At 40.5% G+C, this 23,346-nt stretch overlaps 1 protein-coding gene across 6 annotated transcripts in view; it reads left to right on the forward strand.

The window, feature by feature from the left end:
* KLF12 (KLF transcription factor 12) overlaps positions 1–23,346 on the forward strand; it is a 566,208-nt gene that overhangs the window by 135,754 nt on the left and 407,108 nt on the right. For 4 of the 6 annotated variants that reach the window (XM_081045623.1, XM_081045621.1, XM_081045626.1 and 1 more), the window contains exon 1: positions 21,468–21,867. The exons of 1 other annotated variant lie outside the window; for it this stretch is intronic. The gene's annotated coding sequence lies outside the window, so the exon portion shown is untranslated. Of the gene's footprint in view, positions 1–21,467; positions 21,868–21,958; positions 22,113–23,346 lie in introns of those variants that run through there. One more of the 6 variants, XM_081045622.1, reaches the window with a different exon arrangement.

Consider the following 23,346-nt stretch of genomic DNA (forward strand, 5'->3'; position numbering starts at 1 on the left):
TGCAACTAAGATTTAACACGGCACCTTGAGCTGAGCTTCCACTGAGCTCCCGGATGGCTCAGTTCATTGAAACACATCCTCTCAACCACAAGGTTGCTGGTTCAGCTCCCACAAGGGATGGTGGGCTGCGCCCCCTGCAATTAGCAATGGCAACTGGACCTGGAGCTGAGCTGTGCCCTCCACAACTAAGATTGAAAGGACAACAACTTGATTGGGAAAAAAGTTCTGGAAGTATACACTGTTCCCCAATAAAAAAGTTCTGTTCCCCTTCCCCAATAAAATCTTTAAAAAAAAAAACAAAAAAAACTGACTTTGTAAAATAGGCAATGCATTCTTATGATATGTGCATTCATAAAGGAGGAGGTATAGAGTGGAGAAGATGTGAAGTAACTGGAACTAATGTAATGCTGATGGAACTAACATAATTCTGAAGGCTGGTAATCCAAGGCAATATAGTTTCTGCCTGGCCTTTGGAGCCCTGAGCTACCTTATAAAGAGTCTGATAACCCTAAAGCCACCATGGAGAAAACCCATGGAAAGGACACATAAAGATACCCCAAGAAGCTCAGCTAGCTCCTGTCCCCTGCAGCCCTAGTCTTCCCAGCCCATGCGCCAGAAATATGAGTGAAGATGTCTCAGAGATGACACCAGCTCTAGAAATAATGATTCCAAACACATAAAAGACCCTGAGCCAGAACATCCCAACCATGCTTCTCAAATTCCTCACTCCAGAGACACCATGACATGTCTGTTTACGTCCATCAACTATAAATGATGGTGGTTGTTTTGAGCCACTGAGTTTTGGAGTGATACATCATACAAGGATAGAGAAACAGAACAACGACATAGGGTGAAAACAAAGAACAAATCCCAGAACAGTTCTTACTATAATATTTTTGTAATGCTTAAACATAAGTAAAACAATAAAATTTAATTTTAAAAATAATTTTAAAAAATACAATATTTTTTAGATTTGATATTAGTTCTGATTTTATTGCATTAGAATCAGAAAATAATATTATTTCTACTTTTCAAAATTCATAATTTTGAACATAATTAAAATTATAATAATGTGTAACATAATAAATGGTATTTGTAAATGTGACTTAAGTATTTGAATGTGTATTTGCTCTTTTCAAGATACAATACTTGCTATATAAATCTGTATATACATATATATATATATATATATATATATATCAGATCTAGTCTACTAATTATAATATCCAAGTTTTCTAGACACTTCATTTTGATCTGTGAGAAAGGGGAATTAAGCACTTGTACTGTTAGTATGTTTCTGCCTATTTTTTAAGTTTTGAAATTTCTGCCCTATTACTATTTTGCTCTTGTCTTAGGGACAGCATGAATATCCACTGTGAATTATAAACCTTCGTAGTTTTATTTATTTAATGCTTATAGACCTGAAACCCACTATATATGATACTAAGATTATGGCCCCTGCTTTCTTTGATGTTTGTTTGTTGTAAGGTTGACCATTCTTTTACTTACAATCTTTTAAAATCAGAATGTTTTAGTATTCTAATATGTAGCTTAGGCATAGATTTTCTTTGAGATCAGCCTGAAATCTATCTTCTTTCATAGAAAATGAAACCTATTTACATCTATTAATAAGAGACATCTCAGTTCTGTCATTTATTTAGTCAGTTAATATTTATTGAATATCTTCTAGGTGAGGCATTATAGGGGCTGGAAATACAGAAGTGACAAATATAGATAGATAGATAGATAGATAGATAGATAGATAGATAGATAGATAGATAGATAGATAGATTGATAGCCACCTCCTTCCTTCAGATTTCTGGTGCCTGGAATGGTGGCTCTATATAGCTAGCTGGCTAGCTATCATCTATCATCACTTCTGTATTTCCACTTCTGTGTAGTTTGCAGTCTAATGGGAGAAAGGGAGAAACTAAATACAATATTATGTTTTCAGCTTGATAGGTTCTTTATTTAAGCCCTTAACTCTATGGTCTATATTTTTTGTATCTATGTGTTTGTGCAGTTGTTCTATTACTTAGAAATCTTGTATTCCTGTACTAGTGGAACCTTTATAACCTTTATAACAATATAACATCCTTAGCTTTACATTTCTTTAGACAGTATCTATTAACTTTCTATTATGAGCAATGATAAAATTAGCATGTTTTCTGTTTTCTCTCCCCTTCCTTATCTTGCTTTATTATCTTTTTAAATGTTTAATAGTATAGTTATATATGCTAATATTTCTATTACTTGATCTGTCAACTTTGAATATCTCCTGATTCTCAACTATTACAGATGAAGCAATCAGTAAACGTATTCTAACTCTTCTTTTTCCTCTTCCTCTCCAAATTTTCCTTAGTTATGTACTTTCTAAACTGTTCAGGCACATAATACATATATCTGTTTTGATACCTCATTCTATCACATTTGGTTGATCTTTGCCTGTAGTCAGATTCAATGCTCCCTGCCAGGGCATCAGCCAAAGTTTCTGAAGTTGTCTCCAGGAATTGCATCAAGAATTGTTAATCGGGACAATGTTCCCTGTGGTCCTATATGTTCAAAGCAGCTCGGACAGACTTTAGTCTTTGTATGTGAACGGTAGTTTGTCTGAATGTGTCATCTTTGGCTCACACTTTCCTTTACAAGTATTGTAAGAGTGTTCAAACTATTGGCAGTTTGGTGCATGCTCTTTATCTGCTGAGGAAATTTTACATACTTTTATTTCTTGGAGCATCTTTTCATGATGCTGTAGAAGTCTGGAAGGCTACCCTGGGCAATCCTCCCAGAAGAACATTTCTCCTCCTGTACTAGCACAAAGGTAGACGAATTTCTGCATTATGGCTGTTTAGCCCTACTTCTTCCAGTTATCTGAACCAAATGGATCTAGGGGGCCTACGCTACAGCCCTGCTCACCCCAGTTCCTGACCCTTTTTTCCACACAAGTGATGTAGTGTTTGCACTTTAGCGAGAGACCCTTATCTTCAGGCGGTGGCTCAATCTGAACTCTGGTATACTCTGAGCTTCTTCTCTCCACCTCCTCTTATGACTTCTGGCCATGATTTTAAAGCCAGCAGATTATAGTAAAATACGTATATAATTTCATGAAAAATAAAGTTTGCAATGTTATTTTTTCCTTCCTTAGACTTTTTCCTTTTTCCTAGGAGAGTAGGCAAAAAACTGAGTTGTGCAATGCTTTTCATGTCAAATATTTCAAAGCATTTTCTGTTTGCAAGAACCAGACTTAACAAAAAAAGACTTGTGGATTCCAAAGATCCAGAGTTTGGTTCACTTAGAGCATAGATTTTGTACCATAAACTATATTGTAGAAAACCCTACATGACGATTACAGAGCAGTTTTCCTCAGCCCAAAGGAGACAAGGGAAGAATCAGATGGCTAGAATGACTTGATTTGGAGAAAATACAACTCAATTATACAGAGACCTCTGAGAAGTGCCTGGAACTGGCCTAATTTGGAACCTAAATTATGAACAGTGATTGCAGCATAAACCCTATATTTGGGGGAGAGTCTCAGAGCAGAAAGGACTATGGCTTAGTTTTCCAAGATGCAACTTGGGAAGGTGAGTTTTCGAGCAAGTCTCCAACACAGAACCTGAAAAATGAGAAAGAATAGCTGAGGAAGTTGTCTATGCAAAAAGTTATCCATAGACATAGAAATGGTACAACCAAGAGAGAAGCAAGAATATGTAGAGTCTGAGATTAGAGGCCGTGGAGGAAGCATAAGCATCAGTAACAGATGTTAGGCCACCACAGCAGGGATCAGACAAATGAACTACACCACCTTGGAGGCCAGCAGTTTCCAAAGACATCACCTGAACCTAACACCCCTCCAGTGCCAGGATGACTCAAAAGCAACAGCATTCCCCAGAACACATTATCCCAGAAGAGAAGGAAGGAGAGGAAAGGAATAGTCAGCCAACTGAAGATTTAATGTGATTTGGCCACACATAAATTGTAAATGACGGAGTCACTTTGACTTGCTTAGATTATCTTTCTGCCATAGATTATCTTTCTGCCATCTTCAAAATGGAAGCCATAGAACTGAATTAATTTCTCTTGTAGAGAAATAAACACTTAGAATGTTGCACACGTAAAATTTTAAATCTGCTACATATGGGGGCTTGCTTGAAATTCCCAGGAACATTTATGTAAAGTATTCTTGTACCATGAACCAATTCAAACCTTAGGCAAGAACTGGAGAAAATCAGAACCATGGTGCTATGAGAGAGCTGTCTATAGAAAGTAAAAGTTTGGAACTCCAAACTGTGATATTGATTTCACTGAGCAGATATTGACAGTTAGCAGAGGAAAGAGAGTGGCATAAAGTTATGTTTAAGGCAATCAGCTCTACTCAGAAATGAAGTCCTCATAGAGGGAAGGCTGATGCTAGGGGTTCCAGCGTAAGCCATAAGTGTGGTGATAACAGTATAATTGAAGAGTTTGACTTTGAAAGAAGAAACAAGATCCCATGTTTCACCTGTGAGGAGAACCCACATCTAGTGATTTAGATCCTAAATAGATTAAAGAGGTTTTGAGACCCTGGACTGTGGAGATACTGTGAGGATGTAAGAGCCAAGGATTGATCGATAAGGGTCCATCAGCTCCTAAGCCAGACTTCCAGGACGCAGTGATGAGGCTATCACCACCCCTGGGAACCAGTGGACATCACAGGAGATTCAGATTGGGGCCCCAGCCATCATTTTCTACAACCCTAAGAAGAGACTATCCTCAGTTCTCCCAGCTTCAGGGCAGCCCCTTCTGTAGTGTGGACTATCTAGGAGGGGAAAGTGAGCAGAGACATTCTTGGGAAAACAGTGATGATCTCACAGTGGAAACAAGTGACAACTTCACCCATGATCCATGAGTAATTCCATAATCTCAGAGACGCTGAGAAGTAAATTATGGATGAACACAATTTAAACAGGGACCGCGCTACTCTTGGAAAAATATTTTTCTCCTAGGGATGCCAACACTTATTAAGGGATAAAAGAAAGAAGATACTTTTCAAAATTTCACCAATGCAATTTACGTTTTCAGTCATTCTTAAGTTTTTAATGATTTCAAGACTCTATTTATTGAATAAATAGTATGCATTGCCTCAGAAGCCACTGGAGGCTTGCACAGGTGGACCAAAAGAGACCTCATGTTTGGAACAAGGAAGATGAAAAAAGCATGGTCTAACAACTGGAGGCCATTGTAGAGGTATGGACATAGATGCGCCAAGCATTCAAGATACAACTTTCTAGACCAAACAAGCACAGAGGATAACACCTGGATAGGGTGACTGAGTTACCGCTAGGCCAGAACAGTATTTTTACCAGTTCTTCCTTTAACTCTTTTCTGACCCAAGGTTTAGTTCAATCCCTGGGCTTCAAGGAGAATATGAGAGAGAATCATGAACTGACCGATTCTTAAATTGACCATATTCAATTCAGGAAATTACTGAATACACTTGAATTAGCAATACAAAAATTCTACCATCAAAAAACTAGAAATTCTTAAGTTTAAGAAGTTTCAGTTATAATGGGGGAAAGAAAGAATTTGTATTTTCTGTATCTAGGTTTTGTGACTATGTGAAAATTAAACCCAATATATGTTACGAGTGACAGGTATATAGCAAATATTTAATAAATTATCATTATTAAGTATTATCATATCTCCCCACTTTTATCTGAACTTTGTGCTTTGGTTCATTCAACTTCCCGGTCTTAAGAGCCCTCCATAAAATCGAACACCTTTAAAACATCCTGTTAGTTTATCAGGTAGCACAAAAGCACTGGCAAATAAAATCTGTAGTTCTTAGGGAAACAATATAATTATGGGAATGTGGTGGAGTAAAAGGCTGAAGGTAAAGACTAATGTTTGAGAGAGGAGCATTCTAGAAAACTTTATTGGTCCAGCCCAGTGGCTTGAGTGCCATGCACCTAATGCCAAGATCGCTAGTTCGATTCCCACATGGGCCAGTGATCTGTGCCCTCTACAGCTAAGATTGTGAACAACAGCTCTCCCTGGAGCTGGGCTGCCATGAGCAGCCAGAGGTTGGCGTGAGCTGCTCCGGGCTGCTGAGTGCTGCCACGAGTGGCCGGCGGTCAGCGTGAGCTGTTGTTGGATGCCGTAGACTGCTATGTGCTGCCATGGGCTACCGTGTGCTTCCATGAGTGGCCGGCAGCCATCGTGAGTGGCCGGCAGCCGGCAAGAGCTGCTGTGAGCTGCTGTGAGCGGCCAACCGATGGTAGGCGACCAACTAACTGCGTGGGGGGTGGGGGAGAGAGAGCAAGGCTCATAATACCAGCATGGGCCAGGAAGCTGTGTCCTACACAACTAGACTGAGAAACAACAGTTTGAACTGGCGTGGGGGGAGGGGAGGCAGAAGAAGGAGAGGGGAAGAGAACTTTATCTAGTTCGTAATTTTGCCTGTAAGGAAAAACAAGCTCATCTGGCCCCAGAGTCACACATGAATTATTTGTACCAGCATGACATTTAAATAATTGATAATGAGAAATTTAGCTTAATATTCCTGCCAATCAGCGTGTATTGAGAAACCAAATTTTAAGAAACGGTTTGGTAAATCAGATTAGAGTCAATGAGTGGGGTGGTCTTGCAGGTTATTTTCATCACATTGTAGGAGCCCAGTCACAGCGTCTATTTATATTCCAAAGCCAGGCCTCCCTCTTTCTTGGAAAATACTGCCGAAATGAAACATTCTTTCATTATTAATTGATTCTTTTTATTCTCTGGATTGCCACCTTTTAATTTGTATCCTTTTACCCCATCCTTTTCTTTTCAGCACGCATTTTGAACGCATTACAAAGTAATTACAGATTATGTTTTATTCCTAGTATTTTTGGTTGGTTACTTTTATCAGCATATAAAGAGCTATTTTTATTCTTCATATCAGTACTGTAATGTTTCTAAATCACACTGCAGGTAGGTTACATCTGTCAAGTCCATTGCCTGATTCATATATTTATAAGCTTCAGTTATTTCCTAGTCCAAACTTCTTACTGTTTCCTTTGACTTTCTCCTAGATTTGGGGATTCTCTGAGTATGGGGCTTGCATAGCTTTGTCTACTGACTGTAAATGCCTAATCACATTTTATTTTTATCCAGTTGGAATTACAATTTTAATTGTAAATGATGATATGAAAACGCCCCCCAATAGCCTTTTTTAAAGATATCTCCAGACCTATCCTTCAAAACTATTAATCTGCAGTCTTCAATCTCAGACCCTAAAGCAAATACTCTATCTACACTTGTAACTACTTAAGTGAGTTTATATTCATATGACTAATTATAAATAAACACATCAGCTGTTTTAAATCCTAAATTTAGTAATCAGGGGCCAAGCACTATGATTTTTATTATATTATAACTGATTAATAGTGATAGCAGGAGTTTTGTTTTTTAATTCATGAAAACAAAGCCGTCTTATTTAAAATACTGATGCTCCTCATATGAATGTTAACCTTTTCATATATGATGATATTTGCGTGGGAAGAATTCCTTCAACATATATTAAAGAGGCATTCATTAATTCATTCGATAATTAATTCAGTAGATATTTATTGAGTGCCAACTATATTCCAGGCAATGTGAATATATTAGTGAACAAAATAGACAAAAATATCTGTCCTTACTGAGATTACAACTTAGTTGGGGAGATAGAAAATTAAATATAAACAAATAAAGTATGTTTACTGTTGATGTTGATATACGGAGAAACATAAAGCAGGGAAGGGAGGTGGACAAAGTAGGGGAGAGGTTGCTATTTTTTAAAAAGGTGGTCAGGGAAGGCCTAACTGACTGGTGAACAGATACCAGAAGGTGAGGAAATGCAACAGGCACCGATCTAAGGGCAGAGCATACTAGGCAGATGGTGTAACAAGGGCACTGCCCTGGGGAAGTATGACCTGGTGTGTCCTGGAACAACAAGGAGGTCTGAGTAGGTGGAAAACTGTGAGGGAGAAGGATGAGAGATGGGATTTGGAGAGATAGCAGGTAACCCTGATATAACTGCTTTGGAAGTCTTTGTAAGGACTTTACTTATAAAGAGTGGGAAGGGGCACTATTGTGAGGATGTTAAGCCAAGGAGTGATAAGAGCTGACTTAAGTTTTAAGAAATGCCCTCTGGATAGTGTCCTGAGAAGTGTCTATAAGGAAAGAAGAATGGAAGCGGTGGGTAAATGAAAGAGGCTTGAACGATAATTCAAGTGAAAAATGAAGGGTAGTAACAACAGAGACGTTGAGAGAATATCAGATTCCGGATATAATTTGACAATAGAGTGAATAGAGCTTGCTGACTGACAACATGTGAACTATGAGAGAATGCATTAAAGATGATACTACCGTGTTTCCCCAAAAATAAGACCTGGCCGGACCATCAGCTCTAATGTATCTTTTATTATAATATAATATAATATAATATAATATAATATAATATAATATAATATAATATAATATTAATATAATATAATATATAATACAATACAATATAATACCTGGAATTATATTATATTATATTGTATTGTATTGTATTATATTACATTAATTATATTATATTATTATGTTATATTATGTTATATTATATTATTATATATTATATTATAAAACCCAGTCTTATAGTAAAATAAGACCAGGTCTTATATTAATTTTTGCTCCAAAAGACGCATTAGAGCTGATGGTCGAGCTAGGTCTTATTTTCGGGGAAACACGGTACTAAGGTTCTTACCCAAACAGTGGGGGAAAAGAAGAAATTGCTATTTACTGAGGTAAAGGATACTACCAGGAATAGATTTACGATGAGGGTGAGTGTGGATAAGATCTGGAATGTAACTGTAGAGGAAGCAGTAGAATATATAAAATTGGAGTTAAGGACACCTTAACATACACATTTGAGAATTATCGTCATATAAATGGCATTTAAGGTAATCAAGACCGGATGAGATCACTAAGGGAGCGGATAGAGATAGGTAAGAGGTCCAACAGTGAACTCGGGTACTCCACCATTGGAAAACATCAGGGGGAAAAAGAAAAGAAAGGATGAGAGAATGTGATATAGTGCTATAGTGGAAGCAAGGGACGAAAATGTTTCAAGGAGGAGAGGGTGTTAAATACTCTCTTTAAATATCAGTAAGTGTTGGTGTTAAACTCCATCTCTTGGCCTATCTGTGCCCAGTACTGCTGATAGGTCAAGGGGATGAAGGCTGAGCATGAACCACTGGATTGAGACATCACTGGATGTAACTATTGTTGACCTTCACAAATGCAGTTTTAGTAGAGTGGTGGGGATAAAAGTCTTATTGAATTGGTTTCAAGAGTAACTGAGAGAAGAGAAATTGCGTACAGAGAACGAAGAAGAACACTTCCTGGCAGACTTTTGTTAACAGCAAAGAATAGAGAAATGGGGTAGGAGGTTGAGGAGACTGGGTGGTTAGGAAAATGATTTTAAAATTTATTTTCTAAGCCTGTGTGAATTGTGGCATATTGTATGCTGAAGGGAATGATTCTGTGAAGGAAAAACTGGTGGTGCAGAAGTGAGGAAACAACTACTGGAGCAGTATACACGAGTGGGTGGGAAGACAAGGAATTTAAGGCTGGAGGTAGAGGAGTTGACTTTAGGTAGGAGCTGATGGCTTATCCATGATTTCAGGAGGGAGGGTGGAGTTGGAAAAAGATGCGTAGCTGGGGTGTGAAACAAAGGGAAAACTTTACTCCTGAAGGCTGGCTTGTTTTCTCAGGGAAATAGGAAGAAAGTCTATCAGTAGAAAGTAAGGATGGAAGACCAGGTATTGGCCTAGGAAATGTCCTAGCATTGTCTGGCAGTACTTACATGCCAAAGGAGCATTTTGGAATTTGGGTTGCTTGGGAAAATATTTCCAGAATATTTAATAGTGTGTTTGAAAAACCAGGGTGATGAAATATTCAGGGCACCCACTGTGTACTATGTTGGCCCTGTTTTCTAGAGTCACAATGTCAGTTAACAGGTTAACAGCTACTACAGCATTCTGTTCAAAGAAAGACGTTTATCATTGTGCATCCAATTTTTTTCCAAATGTTTGAGACCATAGGACAATTTGTGTAACATTACCTATTAGCATCTTCCAGAACCACGTTCCATGGACTACAGCTTGGAAAATCACGTCCACAAGTACAGCGTCACCAAAGGTGTTCTTTCATTCCTCAAGAGAGCTCTGCAGTCACCACTATGCCATCTACAAGGGGCAACGTGTGAACTAGATGCCAAACTTAGACTCTAGGTGAACAGTGAAGGAAGAGCTCATTTATTGTTCATTAAACATAACGGGGGTATAAAAAGCCTTCCATGACAATTCAATCTAAGGGGACGAGCAATGTGCTGAGATCCAGGAACTCAAGCCTAGAACACACAGGCGAGGTGATCTTGGCAAGTTTTCAGCACTTAAGGATCTAACTAAATGTTCATGAACACGTTCCCTCCACCAGTTGTCGGTACAGAATACACAGTGATTAAGAGTACTTGTCTGAAGTCTGTCAACCTAGGAGCGAATCTCAGCTCCATCTCCTACTGGCTGTGTTACCTTGGAAACAAGTTAACGTCCATGGATCTCAGTTTTCGTCTTTGTAAAATAGAGAAGAAGCTATCACCTACCTCACTGGCTATTGTGAGGATTAAATGAGAAAAAAACCAAGTCAAACACTTAGCACATTGATTTTTACGCGTACATTGTAACAAGAGAATGCAGTGACTGATAGGGAGCACTTTTCTAAATTAAAAGTCCTATGAAATTGTAAAGGAGCATTAGTTCTTTATTAACAGGGTGTCAAAGGAAATGAAATTAAAAATGGTTTTGAACAAAAACATGTAACACCGATAGATTTGGCTCTTCAAAGTATGAAGCGAACCTATTGCTCTTTACCAATATCCCTTATCTGGTTTTTTTCCCCCAGTATGTTGGTAATAGTCTATCTCAGAGGCTCATCAATCTGGTACTGCATTATTGCAGAAAGGAATGGCGTCTCTGCTGGGGCTAATAATAGTAATAAAATAATATTATTTTATGTCTGTGGCCTAGCATTTCCTTTACAAGCAGGTCTTACTCCTGATGGGAAAATAAAGGTTCCCATAGGGTTAACTGACTTAGAGAAGGTCAACAGCATGGCACAATCACTCTGCTCATAGAGCAGTGAGAAAGTCTGTATTTCTGACATATTTATAACTCGATGGTTAAGATGTTCACTTAATGTTCTTTTTTATTCAGAGGTCTCTGACCATTTAAACCTCTCTCCGTTTAAGTTAGATGTGTTTTGCTGGCTATTAATGTCCTTTAAGTACCTGCTTTATGCACACTTTAAGATCTGGACCTACCAGTTTTCAAACAGTTCTACTTTGACAAAATTCCAAAATAATTACAGCAATTGTTTTTAAAAAACATGTCCAAGTTAAAAATAAAATATTTCTTTAGATTTGAAATTTCAAAGAATTCAGTTTGCTGGCTTGTTGTAAGAAAATAATTCTTAGACTTTGTGATGCTAAGAATAAGAAATACACTATATTTTGCATACAGGCTTAAAATGTGTTTGAGTATCTCTGCTATTAACCTTGGAATCTGATCTGAGACCAGACTCAGAAGTAGAAGCTAAAAACCTGAAGTCTAGAGTTTTTTGCCAAATCCATAGAGAATCGCCTATCTGCTTTCTAACTTTGATGCTTCTAGATAAAAAGACAAAATATTTCTTTGCTCCTTGATTACATGTTACTAAATAAAAGGGATATTTATAAGTATTGTTGGGGTTAAATTATATAAATATTTTTATTAGCACATGATTGTAAGAAATACAGATCCCAAATGTAGATGTGCATGAATGGACACACGTCAACACACATGCACAAAAAAGATAGAATTACACATGGTGTGCGTCTAGATTTTCGCAGCAGACCCAGCCATATGTTTCTTGTCTAGGCGGCTGCCCAGGGAACTCATGCATGTGGATAACAGTTCTACAGGCAAGAAGCCATATAAACAATGAGCATAACTCATAGTGAAACAAAGAGGCATGCTAATAGCAAATTGTGTCATTATAGAACACTACTCAACCAAAGGTTTTTTAATGAGTAATTTTGATAAATGAATAAATATATTAATATAATCACCCCACTGTAAAAATAATCAGATGTTTGATGGTGAAGGATCGCATAGCATTTTGCACTGTAAGATGTGAAAGTCACATCCTCTCCTTGACTTTTGTCTACACTTATCTTTATTGTAACCTCTCTAGAGTCAGCCAGGACAGTAGCAAGTACCATGCCTGAGAAACGGTGGTTAAATTCTATAAAATATTTTGTTTGTCATTGCAATAGGAAAGAACTGCTTCCAGCTTCAAAGAAAGAATGGCTTTTAAATTCTTTTTCTTTTTACATAATAAAAAGAATGTATACTTTCTGCTTAGTTGGATGTGGGGTGGGTAGTTTAATAAAGCTATAGAATTTCAGTCATATAAAAAACATTTTTACATGTTAAAAGTAAGTCTTATGTTTCACTTGATGTTTTGTCCTGAGAAAATATTGTCGCCTTGTTTAATTCAATGAGAAAAATATTTAATAATTGATGAGAATTTGTGGAGTTGAAAATTGTAAACAAGACAGTATTTCAACACTCCAGCTCTAAAATAACAAAACAGACTTCCTCTGTCGTGATTATTTACCCTTTCTATAGCACCTATCATCTTAATACTTAAGCATAACAATATGAGGCCTAATATGAGGATGAAAATATAATGATTCCACCTAATTTTTCTCTCTCAGTGAGTGAAAATACAGTGTTCATCTATACATTTATTCCCCTATGTTACACTGCTTAGTTCCTGAAATTAAATAATGCCTTATGTACTACAAGTACGCAGTGATTGGTATGAAAGAAGTATGAAGGTGTGACACTGTATTTTAATTTAAAATGGGTCAGTATTTTATTTCAATACAAATATTATACACATATGCAGATATACAGCAGGTCTTCAAGTAACATCGTTTCGTTATAACATTGATGAGATACTGTAGGAACTTGACTTTTGTGTCTATTAATTAGCCTATGGTAAAATTGGTTTCCTTATACGATGCCTCGCTTCTAGTCACAGAACCAATGGTCAATGTTAAGTGAGGACTTCCTGAAGTATCGACAGCTAATGGCCATGAATTTGATTTTTCTTGTCCTGCTTTCATTCTCATTTTTGAAGAAATTATCTCTCTAATCATGATCCTGTGATAACCATTTGAGTTTCTGAGACCCATATTCATCTGCTGGGTCTGCTGAGGTTATCCAGCTCTTTCTCACCAATAGGAGGTATATAGAAATGATGTGTATCACAACAATCAATGGCACATTGTGCAAAACCCTTATAATTGTAATTCTAAACATAAAGTGATATTAAAGCATCAGATGTCTCAGTGTCCTCAGCTATGCAAAGGGAATTGTGCTCATTCCCAAATAGTTATTGAGGGCCTGCTACGTGCTAAGCATTTTTCTACAAAATGGGCTGCAGCAGTGAACATCAGAGAAAAATTTTCTGTCTTTGTAGAAATTCTACTCTAATGGAGATAGGCTGTAGAGGGGTAGATAGACAATAAGCAACAACATAAAAAACAAAATATATATTAGATGGTGATAAGTAATATATAAAGATTAAATGGAAGGTGCATCAGGAGTGCTTGTGGGATTTGCAACTTGCAATAGTTTCCTGAGACTCGCCTGGAGGAAGTGAAAACAATAACCAGACTCATAGGATTCTTGTGAAGAGTAAATGAATTCTGTGCAAAATGCTTTAAACAGTGTGGCATATAGTCAAGGGTTAATAAATGTCAGTTTATAAAAGAGGGAGTGACATTTAGGGTTGTTTTGAGAAAGGTTTTTGTTTGTTCTGCAGCGATTTTCCTTTATTAGCCATGGCCATTTTTATCTGGAAGTGAGAATGGAATGGTATTTCAATTCCACATAAAAGATTCAAAAAGCTAATTTGTGAACTGGATAAAAATAAAGAACTGGAAGATTTAAGTTTTCATGGGTAAATTATCCACAATTTGTCCCTTTCTTAAAAATAGAAAGGATAATGAGGAGGAGGAGGAGGAGGAAAGCGGGAAGGGAAAGAGGGAGGGAGGAGGAAGGAAAGGAGGAAGGAAATTTCTTTAAGAAGAGTCTATTTTAAGTATAAAATTGTGTTAAGTCATAGATATAGTGTAATTTTAATTCCGTATCTGTTCTAACGTGAGAGATGGGTCAAAGTAAATGCATGCCAAATCTAGGAAAATACTAATCTTCACTAATTTAATTAACTGTTTTCAAACATTATTGAACTAACTTATAGGAATCTCATATATTTATTTTTCTTGACAAAGAGCTCTATTATTTTAGTAGGTGACTATATTTAGGTATTTTTAATAGTAAACAAACAGTAAGTTATTTGTATTAAATAACCCAAACATTCCAGTTAATACAAGAGAAAAATAATTATAGGGTACCTACAATGTGCTAGGCAATTTGGAAGTTTCTTCCTTTCTTTCTTCCTCCCTTCTACCCTTCTTCCCTTCCTCCCTTCTTTCCTTATTTCTCTTTCCTTTCTGCTGCATAGTATTCATCTTTTGCTGCCTGCTTTGGACTTGTTTCATTGTGGGGAGGGTGTACAAAAAAACAAGTATCTTAAGCACACATTCTGTTGTTTGCAGATGAAAGCAAAACAATACTAATCAATACAGTGATCTTCTTTTTTCCCTCCCTCCTTTCCCTTCCTCCTATTTTCATTTCATGTTATTTTATTCTCAAGTTACTGACTAGGTTTTAATTCTTTCTTTCTATTCTTCTTTATTACCTACCTAATTTGTTATTTTAGCTTCCAACATGGTAGAACTAATTATCGATTTAGATGACTTCCAAATTTATCAAAACTGAAACAAGCTAGTATTCCCGAATTCCATACTTTTAAGAGCTTTCTTTTCTCTTATTTACCAAGGCTTGAAATATGAAAACAAAACTTTTTTTTCTTGTACCCCTTCTCTCAAATAATTTGTTGAATTTTAGAGTCTGAATTTGTAATGATGTCTTTCACAGCTGTTCAAACGTCCGTTTCCTATTGTAGTCAGACTCTCAGTCAGGCTGTGGCAAGATCACTTTGACTTAGCCCAAACATCCTACCCACCAATGTCACACCTATATAGAGTTCTATCCATTTTTGTATACCAATTTAAAGTCTTTTATTGCAAAGCACCACCCAGCCTTAGCAAGAACACAGGGAAAATGGCACTCTCATATTTGATGGTCTCATGGTAAACTGGTAAAATGCTTTTGAAAAATAATCGGGCAATGTGTTTCTAGAACAGTAAAAACAAATTCATAATCTTTGTTTTAGTAACACAATTTAGGGGAAATTATCTAAAAGAAATATTTTTTTAAAAAAAAGAAGCTAAGATGTTCACAATAATGTAAGTACATTTGTAAACATTTGGGAAAATCTCATGTGGGGATAATACATTAAGTAAATAACGGCAATTCACTATTAAGAAAAAAATGCTGATGAAGATTTTATGTCAAGGTAAAAATATTAATAAAAAATTGCGATAAAATGATAAACCTCAAGTCAGAAAGTAGTTACCCATGTAGGGACAGGATATGGATACAACTGGGATAAACCCAGGGGCAGGCTTAGAGATTATTAGAAATACTATATTTCTTAAGCTAGGCAGAGTCCAAAGGCACAAACCTTAACATATACATGAGGTATATTATTTTATATGCATATTTCATTAAAATTATTTCATTACATTATTAAAAAAATAAAAATCTTATCCATCTTTTAAAGAACATTTCAAGTACAATCTTCTCCACAAAGTCTTAATGTTTTCAGATGTAATTTAATCCAGAATATTTTAATTGTACCTCATAATATAGTTATTCAATAGTTTTATCTAAGCTCATCTTCATATAATACCCAGGCTTGTGCCTTGTATATAGTATGAAATTAAAGTGGTATTCTGTGAACTACACGTACTTTAGTCGAATTAAATTCTTTCCATAGGGGTGTAACTTTCATTTGTAAAATTAAAAAAGGCAAAGATAGCTATAGTTCAAATTGGATGTTTTGATTTGTATACAGATTATCTCTATTATATTATAGTTCCAATATTTGCAATCTAAGAACTTGCAAAGTACCGTTTGAAAAAAATTTGCTATTTCTGGTATTGAAAAACTGAATTATTTAATACAATAAAATTCTAATTTTAAAAGAATAAAAAGTAGTATAATTGATTGAATCATTTTAAATGATTAAATATGATAGGGACAATGAAATTAAGTTGAAATGCTCCAAGTCTGATCGATTCCTGTATGTAAAAACTTCTAATTTAAAAGAAAGTTACTTGAGGAATGTTGCCAGAATTAATATTCAAAAGGTATTTGACACATTCAAGTTTTGCTTGTTATTTTCAATATATGCACCCAAATAGAAGAAACAGGTTTTCTGCTATATTGTTTTAATGTGTGTCATTCTAATTGTATATAATTGTTTAACTATTCAACAAGAATTCATTAATCACCTACTATGTGCAAAATAGTGTGAGGGGAAAAAAAGTACGCTTAATAAATGGTTAAGGTGCAGCTCTTTTTCTCAAAGGGTTACTTGTGACAGGAGAACCAATAATATTTAATGAAAGCAGAAAGGTGTTATGGAGTATGGTGCCAGGTGGTTACTAGACTTATTGGGGGGATCATTGCATAAGTTATAGAAATGTCCAAACAGTATACTGAAACAAATATAATATTCAGTGTCAATTGTAATTGAAAAATTTTAAAAACATGATTTTTAAAGAATAAGTGAGAGAATTGACATTTGCTGGATGCTTACTTGGGCCAATATATCTCACACTGGCCCAAGTAAGCAATCAATAAATGTTATTTCTTCAGTGTAAGGGAGATATTATTTAAATAGGTGGAAACATTGAAAATCAGAAAAACAAAGATAAAAAAACCCAGCTGGCCAGTGACGAGGCACGTTTTCCATTATGCCAAAAGAAGCTTGAAGAGGGGAAAGATGATTTTTAGGTGAGGAGATAGGATATGTACACGTGTGTGCGTGTTACGGAATCATTTTGGGAAGATCCCATAGGAGGAAATGGAGGAGGGCCATTAAGCACAGTAAAGGCATCCAGGATGGAGGGGGCATGGCAAGGTCCACAGGGCTGGAAGGGGAAGTGTGAGATATGAAAACCTAAGTGAGGCCCTTAAATGTCAGAGTATTGTGTTGAAACTGATTTGTGTCACTCTGGGGTTTTAAATATAAGTATGCTATAATTAAGGTTTTGCTGTAGGAGAGGTGGAATAAATCGGAGGAGGAGAGGTCAGAGGTTTAGAGCTGGGGAATGGGGAGGGGAGGTGGTAGTGGAGGCAGGAGGAGACTTGAATGAAAGTGACCATGCAGGAACTTGGAAAAGACTCATCTTTGGATGTGATGAAGATATTTAAGCTAGAAGGACCGAAAACTGTATTGATTGCAACAAAACAGTTATGAAACGTCATTTTCCCCTAATTTACAGACAGCTCCTCATTCAAATCAAAATATGTTGTTTACCACATAATCACATAATATCACCAGCTGTTTGTGTTGTAGTAAGGCTTTTACATGCTTTTCTCATACGTAAACAGGAAAATTCCCCTTTGCTGAACATTATTGCTAAAATATGACACATGAAAAACATAGGCATTGAAAACCTAATAGTACATATTCACTTCTGGCCCTAGGAAAAATCAGAATTATATTTTTTAATTTATTTAAAGCTGTGGGAATCACTTATATTTTCACTACTAGTAAGATCTAATCTTTCAACACATTAGAAAATGGACTCAATTTCCACATCCCCCATGCCCCCCCTCCATTATATTAGTGTTAAACCAGCCATGCAATCTTTGGCATCACTAATCCAAAGGTGTAAGAACTTTAAATGTACACTGATATTGCAGAAAGTCTATACCTTTGAGAAATCAGGGTGTGGTGCAGGTAATACTCTTAATACTGTAAAAGATTTTTCTACCTCTGACACTATTTTTCAAAAAGAGTATCACTATTGGTGAAATATACAGAGATCTGGCAAAAAGCTTTTGGATGGGTAACACTTAAAAGGCTAGTTGTAAGGTTTTGCTATATCATTTACATTGAATTAGATTATTATCTGCTTGGGTGTGTTTATATATGCTTTTATTTTTCTGGACAATATGTTAGGTAATAGAAATTCAGCACATGTGCCATGTGTAAGAAACTCAGAACACCAGCTTTTATCTTCTTTGCTAATTCATTATTTGGCTATTTGCAATAATAATGAAGTATATTAAGTTAGGGAAACAGGTCATCATCTTTGACCCAAATCATTTTGGTCTTAAACAGAATGGTAATATCATTTAGAATTGTATTCAACAGATACTTTTAACACATTATTTTATGCAGTCAGAATTACACATTCTTGGTAAAATGATTTTGCCATGTTTATATTTTCTGACTTTTTACATCCCTGCACACAAACAGAAGTAGAGGAAAAAGAACTAAACAAAGACAGGCACATATTTTTGCCAGGATACGTGTACTTTTTCCTACCTTCTCCCCTTCTGTTCACATCTTAGTTCTGTTTAAATTTAAGTTCTATACAGATAGATGTACATGAACTGAATTGGAAATGCATGCCTGTGCACACACACACACAATTTTCTCCAGCACTCTAACTCGCAATAATATCCATGCCTTTCTTCTTTCATTGTTTTCGCTCTTCCACACAGCGCCCCAGTTCACACAATGACGTGATTCTTACTTTTAAATCTATCTTTCTTCTCACTCTTTTTCTGTATACCTGGGGAGTTGCCTTCACATTTCTTCTTCTTCTTTTAATATGCAAGCAGTTTTTCCAATACTGAATTCCGTTCTTTTAACCACACTATTCGGGTACTAGATCTTAACCTTGACCTACCCCTTAATTTCCGTATATTTCTCTGGAATGGATTCTTGTACTTGATGTTCTACCTTTGCCATAGGCAGGGAGTGCAATTTGGAATGCTTTTCCACGTGAAGCATTTGCTATAGAATACATTTATGGCCAGTCTGCCACTCAGCTCTCTGAGAAAGAGCTGTTAGTACAAGAACTGCCACGATGACATAATTTCTTATAGCTCGATTCCACTCTTACAGTTAAACTCACTTCCGTCACTCCCTGCCTCTCCTAGAGGGCAACGTTAGTTTCTAGTAGAGGCGTGTTTCGTTTAAATATTGTGCATTTGTTGATACCCTCCGTTTTCAAACTTGTCTTTTCATGTTATTTCTCTATAGATGTAGTAGAGCTTAAAGAGCTGTTTACCCGGCGCCCAGGATCAGTGCACAGGGTGGGGTCCGGAGCTGGTTTCCACGGAAGAGAGAGATCCCCACCCTAGCGACCAACCCCTCACCCTCCAGGTTCCACTTTCCTTCCGAGCTCCAGATTCCCTTGCCGCACCCACGTCTTCTGATGTAGGCTTCCATCGCCTTCCCGTTCCCGCTGCTTTCCTCGACTCAGGATACTTCGCTTAAGGAGCGGTCCACAATTTTCAACACTTTCACACTTATCTCATTTGTTCTTCGAAACACTAAGACCAGGTCAGATCCCCTTCCCCTTCTCTTAATCCCGTTTTATTTCTAAGGCGCGGGCCCACTGATTCGCCCTGCCAGGAGTAGAAGTGGGCTGTGGATTCACCCTCCAGGCTGGACCACCTTTCCTGTCTTCCTTCCGTGAGGAATGTGGCAGGAGGTAGAGATCGCACCAGGCACCACACTGCCTTTGTGTTCGTTAATTGCGCGCATCGGGCCTTTAGAAGTGTTTGGACAATGCCACACTACACGTAGACCACGACTTTTCCCGGCTAGAATTCGTTCCTTCGCTCTCATTTCCTGTTTCTCGGCCTCTCCCTAGTTTCTCTTCCCAGCCACTTCATGCCACATTACTGCACATCTCTCTCTCTCTCTCACATAAACTTCCCCTTAGCGTCCTTCCTCCCATTGCCAGGGCGGTTTCCCACGCAGGGCGGGCTCAGGGGCGTCGTACCGGGGTGTCGGGCCGGCCGGGCGCCCCAGCGCGCTCACCTAGGTTTGCAGGAAAGTGGCGCACGCAACCTCAACGGGTGTGCGCCGCGCCTGGCCAGCCCACGCCCCCACCCCGCCCGTCCGCTTCCGCCCCCCCTCCTCCCCGCCCCCGCCGGCCCCCGGTGTGGCCCTGACCCCTGGCCCTCCCGGCCGCCGCGGGAACGGCCGGGCCGCGCCGGCCGCCTGGTCTCCGCTGCCCCAGAATCCCGCGGATCTGCCCCCCTGGGCGCGGAGGCGGGGCGGGAGGAGCTGCGGGTGCGGGCGGCGAGGACTCGGCTCCCGGCCGCCCCCCGCTCCGGGCTGCCTCCTGGGGCGCAGGGCGGGGTGCTGGACGCCCTTCCCCCTCGCCTCCACAGTCACCGCGGCCTCGGCGGGGGTCTGCAGCGCCTGCTTCCCTCTCCCGCAAGTTCGCCTGCTTTCCTAAATGACTGGCGGGTGGGCGCCCCGACTCCCGGGGTTGCGTAGGGAGGCGCGCGCGTCTGCCTCGCCGGCATTCATCCCTCCAAGGTGAAACGCCGCGGGCGAGGATGCCCCCGCCTCGCCCGCACCGCCCGTCGCTCCCAAACCCGAACAATGATTCCCCTTCCCCGCCCAGCCCTCCTCGCCCGCCGCAGCCCCGCGCGCACCACCGCGGCGAAAGCGCCGTCCGCCCGGGCTGCCCCAGCCGGGACCTCGTTGTGGCCCGGAGCGAGCGAGCTCGGACGCCCGGGGGCAGACCCCGGGGGGCCTCGCCGCCAGCCCCGCAGCTCCGGCCGGCCGCACCGTCAGCTCCGCCCACACCTTTCCAAGTTAGCTGGCGGGTGAGCCGCGGGGACGACTCCGGCGCCCGGCCCCCTCCCGCTGCCCCCACCCGGGCGGGAGCGGGAGCGGGAGGGGGGCGAGAAGGCGCCGCGCTTTATTTGTCTCCGAATTCTCTTCCTAAGGCTGCCTCGCACGCTCTGACACAAAAGAGGGGACTTTCTCGCGGCTCAGCGCGAGTCCTAGCTTGGCGAGTTGAAACCCGGGGGTCCTCCCGCCGCGAGACCCCGCAGGCCCCCTAGGCCGGCGGCTCCCAAGGCTTGGTGGCCATGTGTAGGGTATTTTGGGTGCCGCAGCAAGGTGGTGCAGGTGAAAGGGAAGCGCGGCCGAGGCCGGAGGCCGGGGGGCGGGGGCAGGGGTGGGGCGGGGTGGGGCGGGGTGGAGGCTCCGCGGACCCACCCCCCAGCCCGGCGGCCCGGGCGGCCAGGCGAGGGCTTGGCAGTGGGTGTTGCCTTCTACCTCTGCGAGCGGGGAGGGGTTAGTTTCCCACAGGGGATTTCAACCATCACACTCAAAGCCCGCCTCCTAATCCTCGGGCGGAGCGGCTCGGGGGCCCCATTTTATGGCAATAAAGCGACTTAGCGCCTGCTGAGCGAGCCCCTCCCCGCCGCCGCCCCCGCCCTCGGCCCCACCCCGGGGCTCGCCCGCAGCGGCGGGGCTTTGTTTCTGGGGAGGAGAACCCGGAGCTCTTTTGTTTGGGGGGTTTGGTGTTTTCACCCCCCACCTCACCCCGCCCCACCCCACCCCCCCGTGCCTCTCCGGTTTCCTGCGCTGCGGGCTGCGAGGGAGGAGAAGCGGCGTCTTGCTACCCCCTCGGCTGGGCCCCGGGGTAATTCGATGCGGGCCTGGCGAGGCTCCCCACGCTAGACCGGGGCTCGCGTCTCGGCAGCCTCCACCCACCGGCCCACCCTACATTTAGCGCATCATGTGATCCGGGTAAGTCATTTGCAAGTACAACAGTTCCCTGGGTTGCCCCCCATTCATTTCCTGAGAACTGCAGAGAGCAGCTGAGAGGCTCTGCCTGTGCGTGTGCGAGTGTGCGTGTGAGTGAGCGCGGGTGACGCCGTGTGTGTGCGAGAGTGTGTGTGCGCGCGCGTGTGTGTGAGAGAGAAAGGGAGAGAGAGAGGGGGACTCTGTGAGGGAAAGAAAACAATTTCTCCTGCTCTGCAGCTTCTGTTCAGGTCTGTGCCGATTCCGTTTCTTATCAAAATAAACAACCCCCTCCTCTTTTTTTGTTTTGCTGTCCCAAATCAGACCGTATTCTCTTAACATGTTTTATTTTCCTTGTGTCATCTGCTCAAGTTAAATCATTTTGGTTGGTCTGTGTTCTTAAAGGGGGAAAGTGTTGGGAAGCGGGAGGGGGCCGAGGGAGGGCGATGCTATTGCAAAGCAAGTATCGTCCGTCGGATTCGTGGAGAAGAAAGAAGGAGCCTCCCCCCCCCCATTATTTAAAAAAAGAACTTACCAAGTAACGTGAATTAAGCAAATGTTTTTCTACCCCTGATTGAATTGTTGGTTTCAGTGTTTGCCAGACAGTTGCCAAGGATGAGAAATGAAACACCAGGGCTGAATTGGGGGTGGGGGGTGGTTTGTGGAAATAGTTTGCCCCAGGAATAGAGCGAGAGTTCGGTGAATAGCTGCAGCACCGGGTCTCTGCGAGCTGTGGGTGTTCGCTGGCGAGAGTGGAGGGGAAGGGGTTAAGGCGGAGATGACACTGCTGGCATGAATAGTGGTCCTGGTGCTACATTCATTATTGTCTCTGGTCGTAATGATGTGTAACTGTCACTTGCCACAGTGCCTTGTCCGTGGAAGTAGCCAGAGGCTGCCCCGTGGCTGTTATTTTCAATTACTGGGGACCTGGCCAGAGTTGACAAGGGGCAACTTTGCGCGTCCACCCTGGCCGGGAAGCCCGCCTCTCCGGCCTGGGAGCTACTTCTTGCCGTAGGAGCTGGCTTCGAGGACTCGGACTTGACCTCTGCGACTAGAGTTGGTGTTCTTGTTAGATGCTCCCCCACGGGGAGAAGCAATCCTGCTTTTGTTCGATAGAGAACTGCCTATTAGAACTTTGAAAACTTTTATCTTTGGGGAAAAGGGTGGGGTGCACTCAACAGTTCTGTTTCGAAGTGTGTTAGAGGCACAGGCTTGGAAAAAGTACCAATTCCTTTGTTATATGCCCTGCAGCTTCCCAACCCTCTTCACCCTGCGCTTTGAGTTTTGCATACTTTAATAGTAATAGCCTTAATTCAGCTGATACAAGCTGACCGTGTTGAATTAAAGAGTATTAGTACAACGGAATGTGTAATCTGGATAAACAGTTTGTGTGGTTAATATTGTCCGATCTCTAATTTAACTGTACAGATGGTTTAAGTATGGTTCTGTATGGATTGTTTTAAGCAATTCCACTGGCCAATAGAG

This window comes from Rhinolophus hipposideros (genome assembly GCF_964194185.1).
Source record: "Rhinolophus hipposideros genome assembly, chromosome: 4".
Lineage (NCBI taxonomy): Eukaryota > Metazoa > Chordata > Mammalia > Chiroptera > Rhinolophidae > Rhinolophus > Rhinolophus hipposideros.